This window comes from Chionomys nivalis, chromosome 7 (genome assembly GCF_950005125.1).
Source record: "Chionomys nivalis chromosome 7, mChiNiv1.1, whole genome shotgun sequence".
NCBI lineage: Eukaryota > Metazoa > Chordata > Mammalia > Rodentia > Cricetidae > Chionomys > Chionomys nivalis.
This window is the reverse complement of record NC_080092.1, coordinates 101,979,240-101,996,007: the sequence shown is the minus strand read 5'-3', so window position 1 is coordinate 101,996,007 and position 16,768 is coordinate 101,979,240. Positions and strand designations below refer to the sequence as shown.

Sequence of the window (16,768 nt, the reverse complement as noted above, 5' to 3'; positions counted from 1 at the left end):
GGACACCTTGACAGACTTCGTCAGGGTCTGACCCTACTTACTGCTCCTCGGAGGACACCTGGTGGTTCCAACTACCCAGACTGCCTGAGAGGCTGCGGGAGCTGTAGGACCCGAAAACACACTCACATCTTGCCTGTCTCCAGCTAGGGTGAGGACCTTCAGATGTCACAACATGCTGGGCCTCCCATGCCTGTGTTCTTCCACAATTCTAAGTTAGAAAGGCAAAAAGCAAAGCTCACTAGGGCTTCAGGTCCTACAGCCAGCCACAGTGCCAATGTTGCCCAGCAAAGGCCTGACTGGCCTCTCCCTCCTCTGGCCTGCAGCCCAGTCAGCAGTCTTCAGAGACAGCATCCTGGCCTTTCTCCTGCTGAGAAAGATGAAAAGCATCCTCCACAGATGCACAGCAAACACCGGGAGCCGACAGACCATGTGGCGTGAGGCAATGGCCACCAATGGCCTGCCGCTAAGTGGAGGCTGGCCCAGAAAGGAGCTGAACGGCTTGGGAAAGAGCAACGGCAGATACTGTATCTAAAAATAGGGAAGCCAGACTAAAGCCACTGATTCATACCAAGGCAGTGAGAGCGGCGGCCTGACATGAGAAGACAAGCTGGGCCCGCTTCTGCTGCTCCTAAGAAGGGCACCTCTGTGAATGACCTCCTGGGCAAGGAAGGCAATGAGCACTCACGAAGCTGGGCTTGGGGGAAGGAGGAGGTGGTTTGGAACAGGAAACTCTTTGCTCTCAACCTTTATAGTCTTTATCAGACAGAAATTCAGAAACAGCGCTTTCCAGATTCAACAGGTTTAAAAAATAAGGAAACTGTTCAATAGCTTTGAACAAAAACCTTTCTCATGGTTCCAATTACACACTGCAAATGCATGTCAAATATATATCATACCCCCAGAGGGCTTCCTTTTGGCAACTTGGTGTCCAGCAAGGTAATTTGAACACCCTTCTCTCTAGACAGCATGTCGTTTGTTTAACACAGGCTGCCTAAGGAAGAAGCAGCCTCCAGGTGAGAGAAGCGATTTAACCCCAGAGCCCCACATTCCTCCCTATGGGGTCCGTAGAGCCCATAAGCCAGGAACGCAAGGACTCAGGCATCCTCTGCAGATGCAGAAGCAACCAGCCCATAAAAGTCACCACTCAGTTACGTCTCCTGACAGCCGCTCAGCCACACTAATTTAAAACAAGTTATCACGTTGGGCAATCATGGATTGTGCAGGTTCCTGAGGTGTGTCTAGTGCAAACCCCAGGCTTTACTCGACCTTCCCAATTCAAACTCGATGATAAAAGGAGTTGCAGAGAGGAGGTACACAATGGCCTGAGCAGTCCTAAGAGAGGGGTATGAAAAAAAAAATCAAGTCTTCCAGTGCAACCCAGGAGGCTAAAATCAGGCAATGCTGGACATGAACAGACACATCACAGAGAGCGGTGTCTCCCAAGCTGTGCCCAGTTCAATACCCTGACCTATCTCATATCCCATGAGTAGAGCCATGCCCACAGAACCTGAGCTTCCGGGATCAGGCGTGGCTGCAGGACCTGCCCCTTGTACCAACAGCCAGTATACTGTCTTTAAGAATGTAGTCCAACTTGCTCAGGAAAAATGCCCCTTGAATATGCTGGAGATAGGAAGAATGGTGCACAGAGCACAGACCTGTGGGTTAATTCCCCGCAGGCCCTGACAGAACGGCCCCAGAAGCCCCTCACTAACCTGCTGCAGCAGCATCTTGCCTATGGCTATGGGATCCTCAACTGTGCAGCAAGGGAGGCATAGAACTTGTGGGTCTGGCCTGTCCTTGAAGAGCCAGGGACAACTCACCCACGCTTGGGGAGTGCACTTTTCCATGCCCAGTGCTGCAGGACAGAAACCTCCAGGTGATCACCTGGCTCTGCTCTCTCCAAGGGCACTTCAGGTGTAGTATCCAGCAGATACTACATTAAGCCCACACTTAATCCAGAAAAAGGTTCTGCATTCATGTGGGTCCTAGAAACCCTCCAACCAACAAGAAACCCTCCCAGCTGTCCAGCGGAGAGCCAAGGTCCATCCGTCACAGAGCCCAGGCAGGTGTCCTGAAGTCCCCATGAGAAACTCTGACAGACAGGCACACAGTTACCAGCTTGGCAGTGCCCTTCATTCCATGGGTGCTTCCCTCAAAGAAATTCAGTTACAGAAGAAGACATTTCCACTTCAGGTGAAGTCTCACTAGGGGAGGCCCAACCCACCACAGCAGCCTCCTTGGGTGCTGCAGGTTTTCTGGGAACAATGACAAGAAACACACAGGCGAGACATGGGCCTTCTCTTCCATCCCCACCAGCTGGATAGTCAGATGAAATCCACTCAACACCTAGTAAGAAGTACGGGGTACCCATAAACACCACGTTCTTGATGGATGTAACAGGGAGTAGAGAACAGAGGTGAGATAAAGGAACAATACTGAGGGAACACAAGCCCAAAAGAACTAAGACTACATCAAGAAAAGCACAAAACTGAGACGTCATACTGATTGAGCAAGGTCTAGCAGGTGTCCGGATGGAAAGGCCAAAGGCATAGGTCATGGTTAGGAATAAGGACACCAGCAAAACCTCTACTAAGCTACATTCACAGATGTCTGAGAGAACACAGCAACACTTCTTTTGTCCCAGTACACACAGCAAAGCTTCCACGTGAAGCCAGGCTTGACAGCTCACACCTGTAAAACCAGCACTCAGAAAGCTGAGACAAAAGGATTTCTGTGAGTTCTGGGTCAACCTGAGCTACTGAATGAACCCTGACTTAAAAAACAGAAAGTAAAACTAAACAAAACAGCTTCTGTGAGAGCCCACATGGTTAGGGTAACAGAGAGGATAGGCAGCAGGAATCCCCTTGTGCCCCCAAGTATTCGAGAGGGCTGGCAGAAGACACCGACAGTGAGCACCTAAGTTTTCAAGATGACAAGGAAGTCAAATGTTCTGTCCCACTGGAGGACACCAGCACTTCCCCAGGGCTGTGTGCTTCTCTCCAGAAGGAGCGCCCTACCTGCAGGTATTACTTACACGCCAGCCAACCAAAGGCAGCAATGCCTCTCTCTCAGTCCAAGGTTACAGGCACCTCCCAAGCATGTTCCACACCCTGGAAGTAACAACTACCAAGGTAGCACGACAGGTCTATGCTGTCTGCCCTTTCCACGGAGTGAGGAGTCACCTTCACATGCAAGACCCCGCTCCATATTACAAGGGTCTTGGCAGAGGGAAAAGGCAGACATCCACGGGCATCCCCAATTCACTTCCCACCAAACCCCACTTCATCAGAATAGGCCAACTGAGGCCTAAACTTAGGGCCTAGACAAAATGAATGAAGGCTTCTGCCAAAATCAGCTCATGAGAGGTTTCTCTTCCATACTGAACTGAAATGAAGGGCAAATAGGTAAGTCTTCAAGACCCCTTCCCCTTGGATGCCACTATACTTGTCTGGACAGGACATACATACGATGCCACGGACTTCACTCCCCTGCACCTGTCCATGACAGCCCCCACAAACTAGGTGTGTACACAGCCCCACCAATTCCATCCTACCTACCCATGGGTGTACACACAGTGCCATGGACCCCACTTCTGCCAATGATAGGGCATGCACATAGTACCACGGCTCCATAGCAGGGCATTCCCACAGCTGTGCCTCCCCTTCTCTGTGTTCTCCATGAGCACACCAACAGCCCATGAACCCCAAAAGACTCACCAACAACCCATGAACCCCATCCTACATTGTCCAAACAAAAGCAAGTTGGGGTACTCAAGCAAGGTCAGTACAGTCTTCCAGGGAAGTAGAACACAGGCTCCTCAATATAGGGCAAAGGGGTGTGAGTCTCACAGCTGCCCAAACACACAGGCACCACAACAAGGTCACTGGGCCCTCTGCCAGGAGTTTGGTGGTGCCCACTAAAGGCACATAAAAAGACCACCAGGATGACAAAAAAAGGCTCGATACCTTCTCCATTATCAGTCAGCCAGTCTACCTGCTGGCTCTCAAAGACACTCAAGAGCTGACTTCAGCCAGGCCAAGCCTTCCCGAGTTTGTATCCAGCGCTACATTAGTCTTTCCAATGCTCCTAGTGGTTCTTTGCCAATTAAACACTCCCAGAGTCCCTGGGACTCTTCAACAATACCCAATGGTTCCCTGTATCTGTGCCATTGGTTCCTCCAGTTCCCAGCCTGGCAGCAGTCTCCTGCCCACTGCCACCACCACAGACCACCACAGAGGAAGGACGTGGCATGGCAGAACCATGAGGCAGGAGGTGCCTCCAGGACCAAGGGTGGCTCCCCTGCTGATGCTGTGTGACTGGCACAAAAACACCCACAGCTAATGACAGAGTGGCGAGGACCACGGCTTGAAAGAAGCAAAAACAGCGTCCAGGAGGATTAAAGGCTCAACCAGGAAGTCAGACCAGTTCCACCTGACTTACAGCCAGGGTCCCCAACCCCAAGGCCCAGGCCACCAATAACCCAAGACAATGACCCTGGCTCTGGCCTCTAGGAACATCACAGCTCTTTCAGAGGCAGCAGGATCCCAGGAGATTGTGCTGTCAGAGGTGTGCCCTAGCCCCAAGGCAATGTTGCAAGAGACACACAAGACCCCATAAAAAGCAATTGGCCCAAGGTCATAGAGGGCACAACTAACCTGCTAGCGAGTCCTCAGTTGTGGTTAAGGACAATCCTAGCACCCATCTTTAACCGACTGAAGAGGTTCTGCTGTGACCACTCCACATGTCTACAAATGTCCTGTACAAATGATCACGGACAGGGGACATGCAGTTCCTGGTGGGTATAGCCCCACTGGGTAGGTCTCAGACTTTCCACCACCACACTGCCTGCCAGTCATCCCTGGCTACCGATTCCAAAGGATGCTCAACTGGTATCTGCAGTCAATACCTCTAGCCCCCATCACTGTGTTCACTACAGTTACTCATCGCCTGCTGGAACAGCTCACAGGCACATCGTCCATTCTTCACGGCACTCACTTTCTCCAAAAGGCCAAGTCAGTAGGGGAACCATTATGGTTTGGAAGTGTCCAACCAGATGTTGGAGCCAGTGACTGGGAGGTGACCAGATCATGAGAGTGCTGGTTTAATAGATTAATACACTGGTGAAAGTTTAATGTAATGACATTATCAGGAGGAGGAGGCAGTTTAGGAGGTAGAATCCTTTGGAGAAATAGGTCAGTGTGGGGGTATATACTGGGAGGTCAAATGCCTCCCTCTCTCCCTCTCGGCTACCACGAGGCAAGCCATCCTTCCTCCTCCATACACTTGCACCACCATGATATTCGGTCTCACCTTGAGCCAAAGAAAGAGGCCCAGTCAACCTTGGACGGGAACTTTGGAACTTGAGCCACAATAAATCTTTCCTGTTAAGTCGGGAACTTTGTTACAGTAACAAAAGGCTAAGTGACACAGAAAACACAGCCTTGAAGACACTGTTGCTTTATGGAGACGTGTGAATGCACTGAACACGGACTCAGGATCAAGAACAGAGCCCAGCCGGGCGGTGGTGGCGCACACCTTTAATCCCAGCACTTGGGAGGCAGAGGCAGGCGGATCTCTGTGAGTTCGAGACCAGCCTGGTCTACAAGAGCTAGTTCCAGGACAGGCTCCAAAACCACAGAGAAACCCTGTCTCGAAAAACCAAAAAAAAAAAAAAAAAAAAAGAACAGAGCCCAGACACCCGTGCAGAAGCTAAGAATTCCACTCATATCTACTAGCTAGACATACCTCAAGTCCCTCCCCTCATCCCCATAAGCCCAGTGTGTCTGGGTAAAGCAAGCAATTGGGTCTCAGGAGCTACAGTGATCTGGTCATAATAGGCCCTTCACACAACAGGGATCAGCAAAGACAACGACGAGAACAGAGAACCAACACATGGAAGTTCCACAAAGGCACTTGAAGGGTTCTCTGCTCTGGAACTGTGTGAAGCAGTTTTAGTGTCTGACATGCTCCCACAGCTAACTTGTGCTAGAATCAGGTTCTTCAGCCAGCAAAATCAGCTGTAAACGCCCTAATAAAATCAACTGGCCACACATCAGCACCACCACCAGGAAAGTCTGGCCAGAAAAACACAGAAGACAAGACTGGACAGTGTGAAAGCAAGCTCAGCAAGTGAAAGGTTTCTCACTGAAGTATTTTTCATCAATGGGCCAGCAAGACGGCTCAGTAGGCAAAGGTTTTTGCCCCCAAACCTAACTATCTGAGTTCTATCCCAGGGGACTGCATGATAGAAGAAAACACCCCAAAAGTTGTCTCCTGACCTCTATATGTGCTATGACATGCATGAGAGAAATACAAAAGAAAAATGAATGTAATTTTTTCCATCAAATGGCATAAACACCATCAAAGTGTCTAAAATAACAGAAAGGCGTGGGTAGCAAGGTCCCTTGAGTGTACTACAGAGCCAAAGAGGGCAGCAGCACCTGTGCTCACAAGCATCACGGCTCAAGTCTAATCCTAAGCTGATTCCCACTTTCAAAAACAAACAAGACAACTACAGAACAGAGAGGCTTTACAATATACCTGGCTCCTACAGACACGTGAACGATAAACACTGAGACACAGCCCACCTTGACATGTTGACACTTTACTGAACAATACATATTTCACAGGAAATACCAACTCCAATTAAATAACCACCAAATAAAGGAAAAAGAATCAAAGATAATTTTAAAGGTTTGGGGATTTGTTCTCTTGTTTTTGTTTTTGAGATGGGTCTACCTACGTAGTCCTGGCTGACTTTGAACTCACATAAATCCACTTACCTCTGCCTTTCAAATGCTGGGATCAAAAGTGTGAACCACCATGCCCAGTTAAAAGTCCATTCTTAATACATGTGGCATGCATTTAGACACATTCATATACATACTGTGCAAAAAAGGAAAACGCACTGAAGAGAGTGGTGAATACATACTGATGTAACACAGATACTATCAAGGGAATAAGACCAACAGGATGATAGAAAGACCTGCAAGTCATGTAGCTAGTAAGGGTTTAGTATCCGTACTATACCAACTACAAAGGCATGGCAATATACACCTATAACTTTAGCACTAGACAGACTGAGGCAGGTGGATCACAAGTTCAAGGTCACCCAAGAAACACACTCTCTCAAAAAATAAACTTCTTTCAACACCACCCACACCCTCACGTACAAACCAGGTATGGGGCTGTTAGGTTTTCTGAGATGTGTCTCCTTAAAGACATTCTCTTACAGGTAGTCCAGGGTGGCCTCAAACGTGTGTTCTACTTGCTTTGTTCTGAGTGCTGAGATGATACGTATGTACTACCATACTCAGCCTCAAACAGATGTCTCTTGAAGAGACATTTGCCCAAATAGATAGACAAGCAGCCAACACGAGAAGATGCTCAGGATCACTCGTCACCGAGGCAAATGCAAGTCAAAATCACATCAACAGACTCTTCCTACCCATCAGACTGGGTATAAAAGTTGGTTTCTTTTTTCAAAAGGAAATCACCTGTGGTGCACCACCCCTAGAGATATAAGATAATACTGCACTATGGAAAACAACTTGGCGGACAGAGGAGTGTCATGAGATCTGGGGTGCACCCAGAAGAGAGAGAAACCACAGCAGTAAGAGGAAACAACCCAAACATCACTGTATTCGATCTTTAAAAGGAATGAAGTTCGGAACCATCAGTGAAAGAAACCAGATGCATAAGTTCTGACTTAGTAACTAACAGAGAGAGAAGACAAACTGGTAGCTGCTAACGTTGGGAAGACTATGGGAGACTGTGACTGTGTTCTGGTGTCTTCTGTGGTGATAAAAATGTCTTGAAAGGAAACAGAAGCAATGGTTGTGCAACCCTACATATCCGATATGTTACTGAATTACTCACTTTAAAGCAGTCGATGGATCTGGAAGATGCCCCAGTCAGTAAAGCCTTGCAAGATTGAGGACCTTAGTTCAGTCCCCGGAACCCCATGTTTTATAAATAAATAGAAAAAAAGAAGACGGAGGAGGAGGCCAGGCATGGAGATGTGTGTTGTAATCTCAGTGCTAGGGAGATGAAGACAGACATATCCCTGGGGGACTGCTTCGCAACCAGCCTCCCTGCTGGGGAGCTGCAGACCAGTTGGAAACCGGGTCTCAGAAGCAAGGTGGAAGGCTGAAGAGCTCGGTGGTTAGAGCACCGACGACTCTGGAATAAGACTCAAGTTTTGCTCCTAGCATCCACATCGAGTGGCTCACAACAGTCTCTAACTCCAGTTCCAGGGGATCCAACACCTTCTCCTGGCCTCCACAGGCACCTGTACACAAATATACAACTTAAAAAATAAAATCTTTAAGAAAAAGGTGGAAAGTGCCAGAGAAATGACAACCAAGATTGTCCTCTGGCCTGCCCACACTTGTTTGTGCACACACGTTTATGCACACATATATGTATTCACACACATATACACAATTCCAATTTTGCAGAACATTACATGAAATGTTTAAATAAAAGATAAAATTTAAAATGAACTACAAATAAGACAGGATCAAATATAACCAGACAATTTAAAATGCCTAAATATCCATAATATGCATATATAAATTTAAAGCTCATTATGCATAATATACAAGTATCTAAATTAAAAACACAAAGTCTGGCTTTAACAAAGGAAAAAAATCTAGTAATTAAGACAACCTGATGATAATAATAAAAGCTAAAAAATTATACAAAATCCAAGTAAAAGGAAAATAGACAATACGAAAGAGAAAGGCCTAGGAGACACAATAAGATAAAAAGGGATCCAGTTGAGTCCCAGAAACAGAACATAGAAATAAGAAAATTCCAAAGACTTAAGGAAAAATTTTTCCAAACTATTGAAAAACCTAAGTCAGATACACAAAACATAACTACATAAAAGAAGACATAAGGAATCCATATCTACACATATCTAGGGTGATGCTGTAATTCACAAACAAGTAGCCAATACTGAGTACAATCATGCAGACAGCTACCCTGACCGTGCACAAACAACCAGTAGGCCACTGGGGAGTAGCCATCCAGGCGCTAAGGTCAAAATGAAATTCAGACAATGACTAACACACCTTAACTGAAGAACTTCCAAAAAGACAAAGGAAGGAAAATTATCCTAAAGAAGAATTCTGAGATTCAAAGATATCAGAGGCAAATTCTGTATGCATAGAGAGACTGAAAAGAGCCTAAAAATAACGTCAAACACTCAGTAAAAAGAAGCATGGGATCAACAAACACAGCAATCAGGTATGCTGCCCATGATCTGATGTAGGCTAGCCTGAACTACCTAGTCACGGAAGCAACAATACAAACACAGCAATCAAGTATGCTGCCCATGATCCGGTGTAGGCTAGCCTGAACTACCTAGTCACAGAAGCAACAATACAAACACAGCAATCAAGTATGCTGCCCATGATCCGGTGTAGGCTAGCCTGAACTACCTAGTCACAGAAGTAACAATACAAACACAGCAATCAAGTATGCTGCCCATGATCCGGTGTAGGCTAGCCTGAACTACCTAGTCACAGAAGCAACAATACAAACACAGCAATCAAGTATGCTGCCCATGATCCGGTGTAGGCTAGCCTGAACTACCTAGTCACAGAAGCAACAATACAAACACAGCAATCAAGTATGCTGCCCATGATCCGGTGTAGGCTAGCCTGAACTACCTAGTCACAGAAGCAACAATACAAACACAGCAATCAAGTATGCTGCCCATGATCCGGTGTAGGCTAGCCTGAACTACCTAGTCATGGAAGCAACAATACAAACTTTTAATTTTCTTTTTTTTTTCTTTTTTTTTTTTTTGGTTTTTCAAGACAGGGTTTCTCTGTAGCTTTGGTTCCTGTCCTGGAACTAGCTCTTGTAGACCAGGCTGGCCTCGAACTCCCAGAGATCCGCCTGCCTCTGCCTCCCGAGTGCTGGGATTAAAGGCGTGTGCCACCAGCGCCCGGCTAAACTTTTAATTTTCTAAAGAAAAATCTGTGCCTTACTCATTAACGTTGCCACTTCACAATGAGGATATGGTCACCGCTGGAACTCCTTGATACTTCTTAAGGATTATGTTATGCTAATGATGTAGCAACTATTTTTTAATATTTTACATAAACCCAAATTTGTTGCTTCTACTGTTCAAATGTTACATTCATGCACAGTATAAGACTGTGCAGCATGTATGTCTGGTATCTTGTTTCCTGTCGGCTTCCTACTTGGCTTTATTATTATCGATAATGTAGAGAACTTCCAGGGACCTGTAGCTACCAACTTATCTCTGCGGCCCTATGGACTTTTGCTTTTCACCAGCTTAGACATCTATAGTAACACATCGGGGGAACCAGCAGTACCACACACGCAAGGCACAGCTCAGAGCTAGCAAGGCCAGGGTTGAGCAACTACACGCACATGACCAGCTAGGGGAGGCAGAGGCGCTGCAGAAGAAGGAAGTACCCTGCCTCACAGGCACTCAGTCTACTGTTGCCTTCCTCTCTTTGAGAACAGCTGTCTCCTGAACCTCCAGGGAAGACCTGGGATAGTTAACAGGATAGAAAAACTCTGGGCACCAGCCTACGATGTGTTATTTTCTATGAATGAACCATACTGAAGACTTGGGAATGAAAGTGTTTACTCCCTGCTATAAGATAGCCTTGGGACTTAAAACTTCAACAAGTAGAGCAATGCCTAACAAGTTCAATGAAGGGTGAGTCTCGCTTAATTCTTGCTTTCAAAACCATACAAACTTGAAGCCAGGTGGTGGTAGCACACACCTCTAAGCCCAGCACTTGGGAGGCAGAGGCAGGCACTTCTCTGAGTTTGAGGCCAGCCTGGTCTACAGAGTGAGTTCCGGGACAGTCAGAACTACGCAGAGGAAACCCTGTCTCAAAAAACGAGCAACAATAACAAAACAAAGCAAACAATAAACCAAAGAGGACACTAAAAAAGGAAAGGGGGCAAGCCAAGCACAGTAGTACACATCTGTGACTCTAGCGCTGGGAAGATGGGACAGGAAGATGATGAGTTCCAGGCCAGCAAGACCCTGGTTTTTCCCCCTCTTCTTCTTAATGTGTAGCGTGAGGAGAAAAAAAAAAGGAAATCTTAATATCAACTTTTATATTTTATCTGTCCATGTTCAGTATAACTGACTTCTCTCTGTGGCCATGAGCACAGCAAAAATGTCCAGAGAAGGTTCCTGAGCTGCACCTGGAAGACTAACGAGCCTCAAGCTCGGCCAGGAAACGAGGCTCCAGAGCTGCACTGCCGGGCGGGCTGGGAGAGCAGGCAGGTGAGGAAAACTGTGGGAATCCTCAAGACTTGGCCCACGTTCACAAACCCAAACTGGGTTTCCCAATCAAAGACAAAGCAAGCCGCTGCTCGGAGTCTCAGGTTTCCCTTTAGACACAGAGCATCGGCGCCAACCAACACCAGGAGGGCCGGGAAGAACCGGGACTGTCGACACAAACACAAACAAAAAGCCTTTCACCCTCAATCACTCACCCTGAAGGCTTGAGGAGCCACAGGAACCTGGTTCCACACAGCTCAGAGGCAAAGGAGCCAGAAGAACATGTGCCCTACACAAGCTGCCCACAGGCCACATTCTGGTAGAGTCAGTCAGGCCTCCCACCACAGGGCACGTCTCAGGGAGACACCACTCACCTTCACCAACCTGGTGGGAAAAGTGTAAGAGGTACCTTTAGTCCTCCCTACTCCCCAAAATAAATTATCTCCAAGTTTATGGAATGTCAGAGTGGCTTCACCTTAATAAAGAACTAAAACCTAAGTGATGGTATCACCATCTGAGCCTTCAGGTCTCCCCTCTCAGGAAAGTCAACCACCAACAATGAAACCTTCTAACACACTTTGGCCCTATCTCTCTAGAGTTGCCCTGCTCATTCTGTATAGGTGGATACAATCCACTGATATTCTTAGTTTTGTTTAAAATAAGAAAGCAAGAGCCGGGCGTTGGTGGCGCACGCCTTTAATCCCAGCACTCGGGAGGCAGAGGCAGGTGGATCTCTGTGAGTTCGAGGCCAGCCTGGTCTACAAAGGGAGTTCCAGGACAGGTTCCAAAGCTACAGAGAAACCCTGTCTCGAAAAAACCAAAAAAAAAATAAATAAATAAAAAAAAAAATAAGAAAGCAAGTACACCACCTACCAGGCAAGTTCAACCCACAGCCCAGGTGGTGCATACGGCCAGGGAGAGTGGTAAATGCAGCCTCAGGCCTACACAAAAGTATAAAACTACTTAAAACACTGAGGGGTTTTATTGTTTTGTTTTGTTAATTCAATTGCTGGTTCTGGAGCATAAACTCTATAAAGAAGAATGTCATGTTCCAGAGTCAAAAGCTTGGGCACACCTGAGTCCTAAGCCTGCCAGGAAGCACTGAGGACTCCATTCATATGTCCACCTCCCGCCTTGTGGCAGATGAGGACCCATAAGGCTGAGAGATGGGGCACAGGCCCCACCGGCCAGGAATCAACGATCACAACCCGCATCTGGCCCACCGTCCTGGAGAGGTTCTAGGAATCAGCAAGGTGGGAGGGAGGTCCCGTTTCCCCCATCCCCCGTTCCGTGCCCCCCCCACCCCACCCCCGTCTTGGCCGGATGCCCTGCTGGGCCTGCAGAAGCTCTGGACACTTCAGTCTACTGAGCAGCAGCACTCGCCCCCTGGCTACAGCTCCAGATCTGCCCGGTGGCTTTGAGCAAAACAAGAAGAGTGCCGATGGCCAAACCCAAGTCTAGGAAAGTGTCCAGACCACTGGGAGCAGAGCTCTTCACAGTTCAGCCAGGACTTACCTTAACAGATGGAATAAGAAGGAGAGGAAGGGACACTGGGAAGGAGCCATCCATCAGCTCAGGACTAGCTCATGGCCAGGACTCTCAAGAGGACAGTCTCTCACTACTACACTCCTACCTGAAAAGGAATTTCAACCAAGAAACCCTAAGAGACACCCTCCTCAATAGAAAAGAAGCCATCAAGGCAAGGCCAAAGACAGACTTACTAAGACCTGGGACAGGCCGATAGACTGCCGCAAACCCCAGAACTCTGTACCAGGCAGGATGGAGCTGCTGCTGTCCTTCCCCTGCCACTCAAGGACCCTGTCCTCCCATCCCAATCACGTCACCAGGGAGAGCTCCAGTTCAGGGGAGACCTGCGTAGCACGCCCCAGAGCGAGCTGCATGCTGCCTAGAACTGCCCTGGGGCACTGCAGGATACCAGGAAACTGAAACCGGACTTGTAATAATCACTACAGCAATCTTCTTACCCTTTTTACTTCTCAGATGTTCCTCACAAAAACATTACAGGAAAAGTCATCTTGTGACTTCTTGTAAGGAGGGCAGAAATATAAATGATTCCCCTTCCTTTTCCAGACATGTTTTCTGAGAGAGGCTGCTGTGTGAATCGACTCCACAGTAAAGTCTGTGCTGACCCTCTTACAGACTGCACAGCCCTGCCCTGCATCCAAGGAGACTCAGCTTAGCCCAAGCACAGGAAAACAGATGTTTAAGGACAGGAAGGAAACTGAGAGCCAATCTGGGCTGTTGAGGAGTGCCTATGTTGCGTTACATCTGACCACACTGCTTGCCTTCCACACCCTGCAGTGCGGGACAGCGTCCCTCGGATGGTTCCAGCAGGGACCAGGGAAAATAAGCTCTGGTGAAGCTGACCCGGCAGCACCCATCCGCATTCAGTGGGGATGCTGCTGTCCAGAGGTGGCGGCTGCCCCAGACACCCACTCTGTACCCCGGCTTACCTCCCATCCACATGATGAAATTGTCACCTACCGGACTAGGTTCCTGGGTCAAGTTACTTAACCCCTCTGTGCTCATTTAACTCTCGTAAAGCAGGTGCACAGCAGTTCCTGTGACTACAAGGAATGACGCAAGTGCCATGCGGCCCAAGGACCCACATGGAAGATGCCGAGTAACACCAACTGTCACTCCCAGCTCTCTCCCCTACGGTCTTACTTACTGCTCAGAAACTTCATTAAGACATCTAGGTCGTGGAAAAGACTGGGACAAAACATAAGGATCTGAACCCCACTAAAGACAACAGAAAAGACCTCCTTCTTTTTGTGTGTTTTTATAAGTATTCTGCCTGCATGTGTGACTATGCACCACGTGTATGTCTGGTGCCCTCAGAGGCCAGGAGAGGGCATCAGACACCCTGAACTGTAGCTACAGATGGCTGAGCCGCTGTGTAGGTGCTGGGAACAGAAGCTATATCCACCGACAGAGCAACCAGTGCTTTTCACTGCTAAGTATCTCTCCAGACCCTCTTTCACGTTCTAAGGCGTAAGCTATGAGGTCAAAGAGGACAGGGAACACAGCAACAGGAAGGTGCATTAGGAGGCTACAAGCACTTTTGGTGAGGGACCAAAGAGGAAGCCCCGCCACGCCCTACACATCACAGTCCATAAATGGCCCAAGGTCGGGGCTAACAACAACTCTGGGATTTCTTTCAACCAGGAGACGGAGATGAATCCCTGCATAAAGTCCTGGAGCCCTCCCATCCTCTCAGAGATCATCACAGAAATATTCAGAGAAGTTAAAACAAGGTCTCAAAGCCAAGTCACTCACAACTCTAAGAAATCACAGACCCCGACTGTGGAAGATGCTTCATGTCAGAACTGAGAACATAAGGACAAAGAAGAGGCAGCTACATATGGTCTCATAAGGCCAGATTACCCTTATCAAAACAGTGGCATGATTTGTAATAGCAAGAACCTGGAAACAACCTAGATGCACCTCAACCAAAGAATGGATAAAGAAATGTGGTACATTTACACAATGGAGTACTACACAGTGGTTAAAAAAAAATGATGACATCTTGAAATTTGCAGGCAAATGAATGGATCTATAAAATGTATAGTTCAATAAAAACAATAAAAAAAAAGAAGAGGCAACTACATATGCTCTCTTAAAGTCAGAGATTGTCCTTAATCAAATCCAGAACATCTGGATGCCATCAACCCACAGCTGCTGAGCCATGTATGAAAACGGCAACAAGGCTGGGCCTCAAAACAGTCCCTACCCAAACTGCAACACTTGGTACGTGAGGACTCTCCCCTGAAGGAAGCACTGTAAAATGGCGTTCAATCGGTATGTCTGCTCACGTGTTTAGGGGTTGAGTGTAGCACTGTCCACACTGACACAGGTAGTTAGAGAAAAGAGGGCAGGGAAGTAGGAGCTGCGCACAGCAGAGACAGGACTGACCTAACTGAGATGGTGGCGTGGATCAAAAGAGCACAACCCACACAGGAAGGAGGTAGAATCCCCAGGACGATGTGGGAGGTGGCACAGAGGCACTGAGGGAGTCAACTAAAAACACATCTGAAACGGGACTACAAATTAGAATCAAGGGGTAAATTCAAATACCAGGTGAGTGAGAGTGAAGGGAAAGGGGTAAAACACCTAGCAATGTCCTAGTGACCTTCCCTTGAGCCCAGCTGTTCCATAAAGTGCATCAGAAATGGCACTAGGACAATTCTCAGCCTGGGCTTTGTCCTGAGACATCTAAATGCCATCATCTTCCATAGGGTCCGGTAAAGAGGCAGAGCAGCTGGGGACATCACCATACTGGGGACCTCAGTAAACACCCAAGAGCAGAATCACTGCCCCAGGAGCCCCGTACTGATGAAGACCAAAGGTATAACAAACTGGTGAAAGTCTTAACCCAGAGATAAGGCCGTCTGCTACCCAGCCAGAGGTGTGCGGGATCCTGGGGAGCTGCTGCTCTTAGGCTAAGAGTGCACATGTCTCTGACTCCTCATATAAACGAGACAACAGTAACTGAAGAAAGCTTTAAAGAATTAAGCATAGGGGGCTGGAAAGGTGGCTCAGCGATTGGGAGCACTGGCTGTCCCTCCAGAGGACCTGGGTTCGATTCCTGGCACCTAGATGGCGACTCACAACTGTCTATAGCTCCAGTTCTGAGGGCTCTGATATCCTCTTTTGGTCTCTGTGGGCACTGGGCAAGCATATGGTACACATATATACACACAGACAAAACACTCATATGCATAAAATAAATCTGAAAACAACAACAAAACACACACACAAAGAATTAAGCATAAAGGTGAAGTCAGTAAAATCTTAAGTCTCAAGCAGGTGGGGGTAGAGGACCAGTACTCCAGCCTAGGGAGCCTGTCCTTTGTGCTCTGGTGCTCTGGCCCATGCCAGCAGCTTCAGGTATGACCAAGAGCCTGACAACCACCAGACTGCCCTTTCTCTGGCCCCAAACTGCCATCACATTCTAGCCTTCACTGCAGCCCACACAAGCCTCAGAGCAAGTAAGTAAATGGAGTGGGGGAATAGAATGGCTCCAAAATCAAGCATCCGATTTACTGCTTGAAGAGGGGTGTGAGCGTGTTCACTGCTGCCGCCCGAACAACAGGCAGCACATGTCAGCTCCACCACCAGTGCCGGCCCGGGGCATGTTCCGGCAGGTTCCCGTGACAAGGCAGCAAGGTTACCATCCTCTCTGCCACCCTGGGTCTCGGGGTGACCACGGCAAAAATCCTCGGGGAGAAGGGTGAAAAGTCACAAGGGTGGTCAGAGGCTTCTCTGGCCCTCACAGCAAAAACACTACTGGCACTGTCTTCGGCAATGTGTATTTCAGGATGAATGTGCGTCTCTCTGCAGCTCTGTGCATATGCTGGAGTACTGAAGGGAAGTCCTACATGAATCTTTAACGTACATCAAATGCTCAGAAGAGAAGTCAGCACCGTGCTCTGCATCCTAGAACCCTGACTTCTCTGCGAC

General features: G+C 47.9%; 1 protein-coding gene across 1 annotated transcript in view; it reads right to left on the bottom strand.

Moving 5' to 3' along the window:
• The window catches only part of Tbcd (tubulin folding cofactor D), a 151,190-nt gene that overhangs the window by 69,336 nt on the left and 65,086 nt on the right, over positions 1-16,768 (bottom strand). The gene's annotated exons all lie outside the window — the stretch shown is intronic.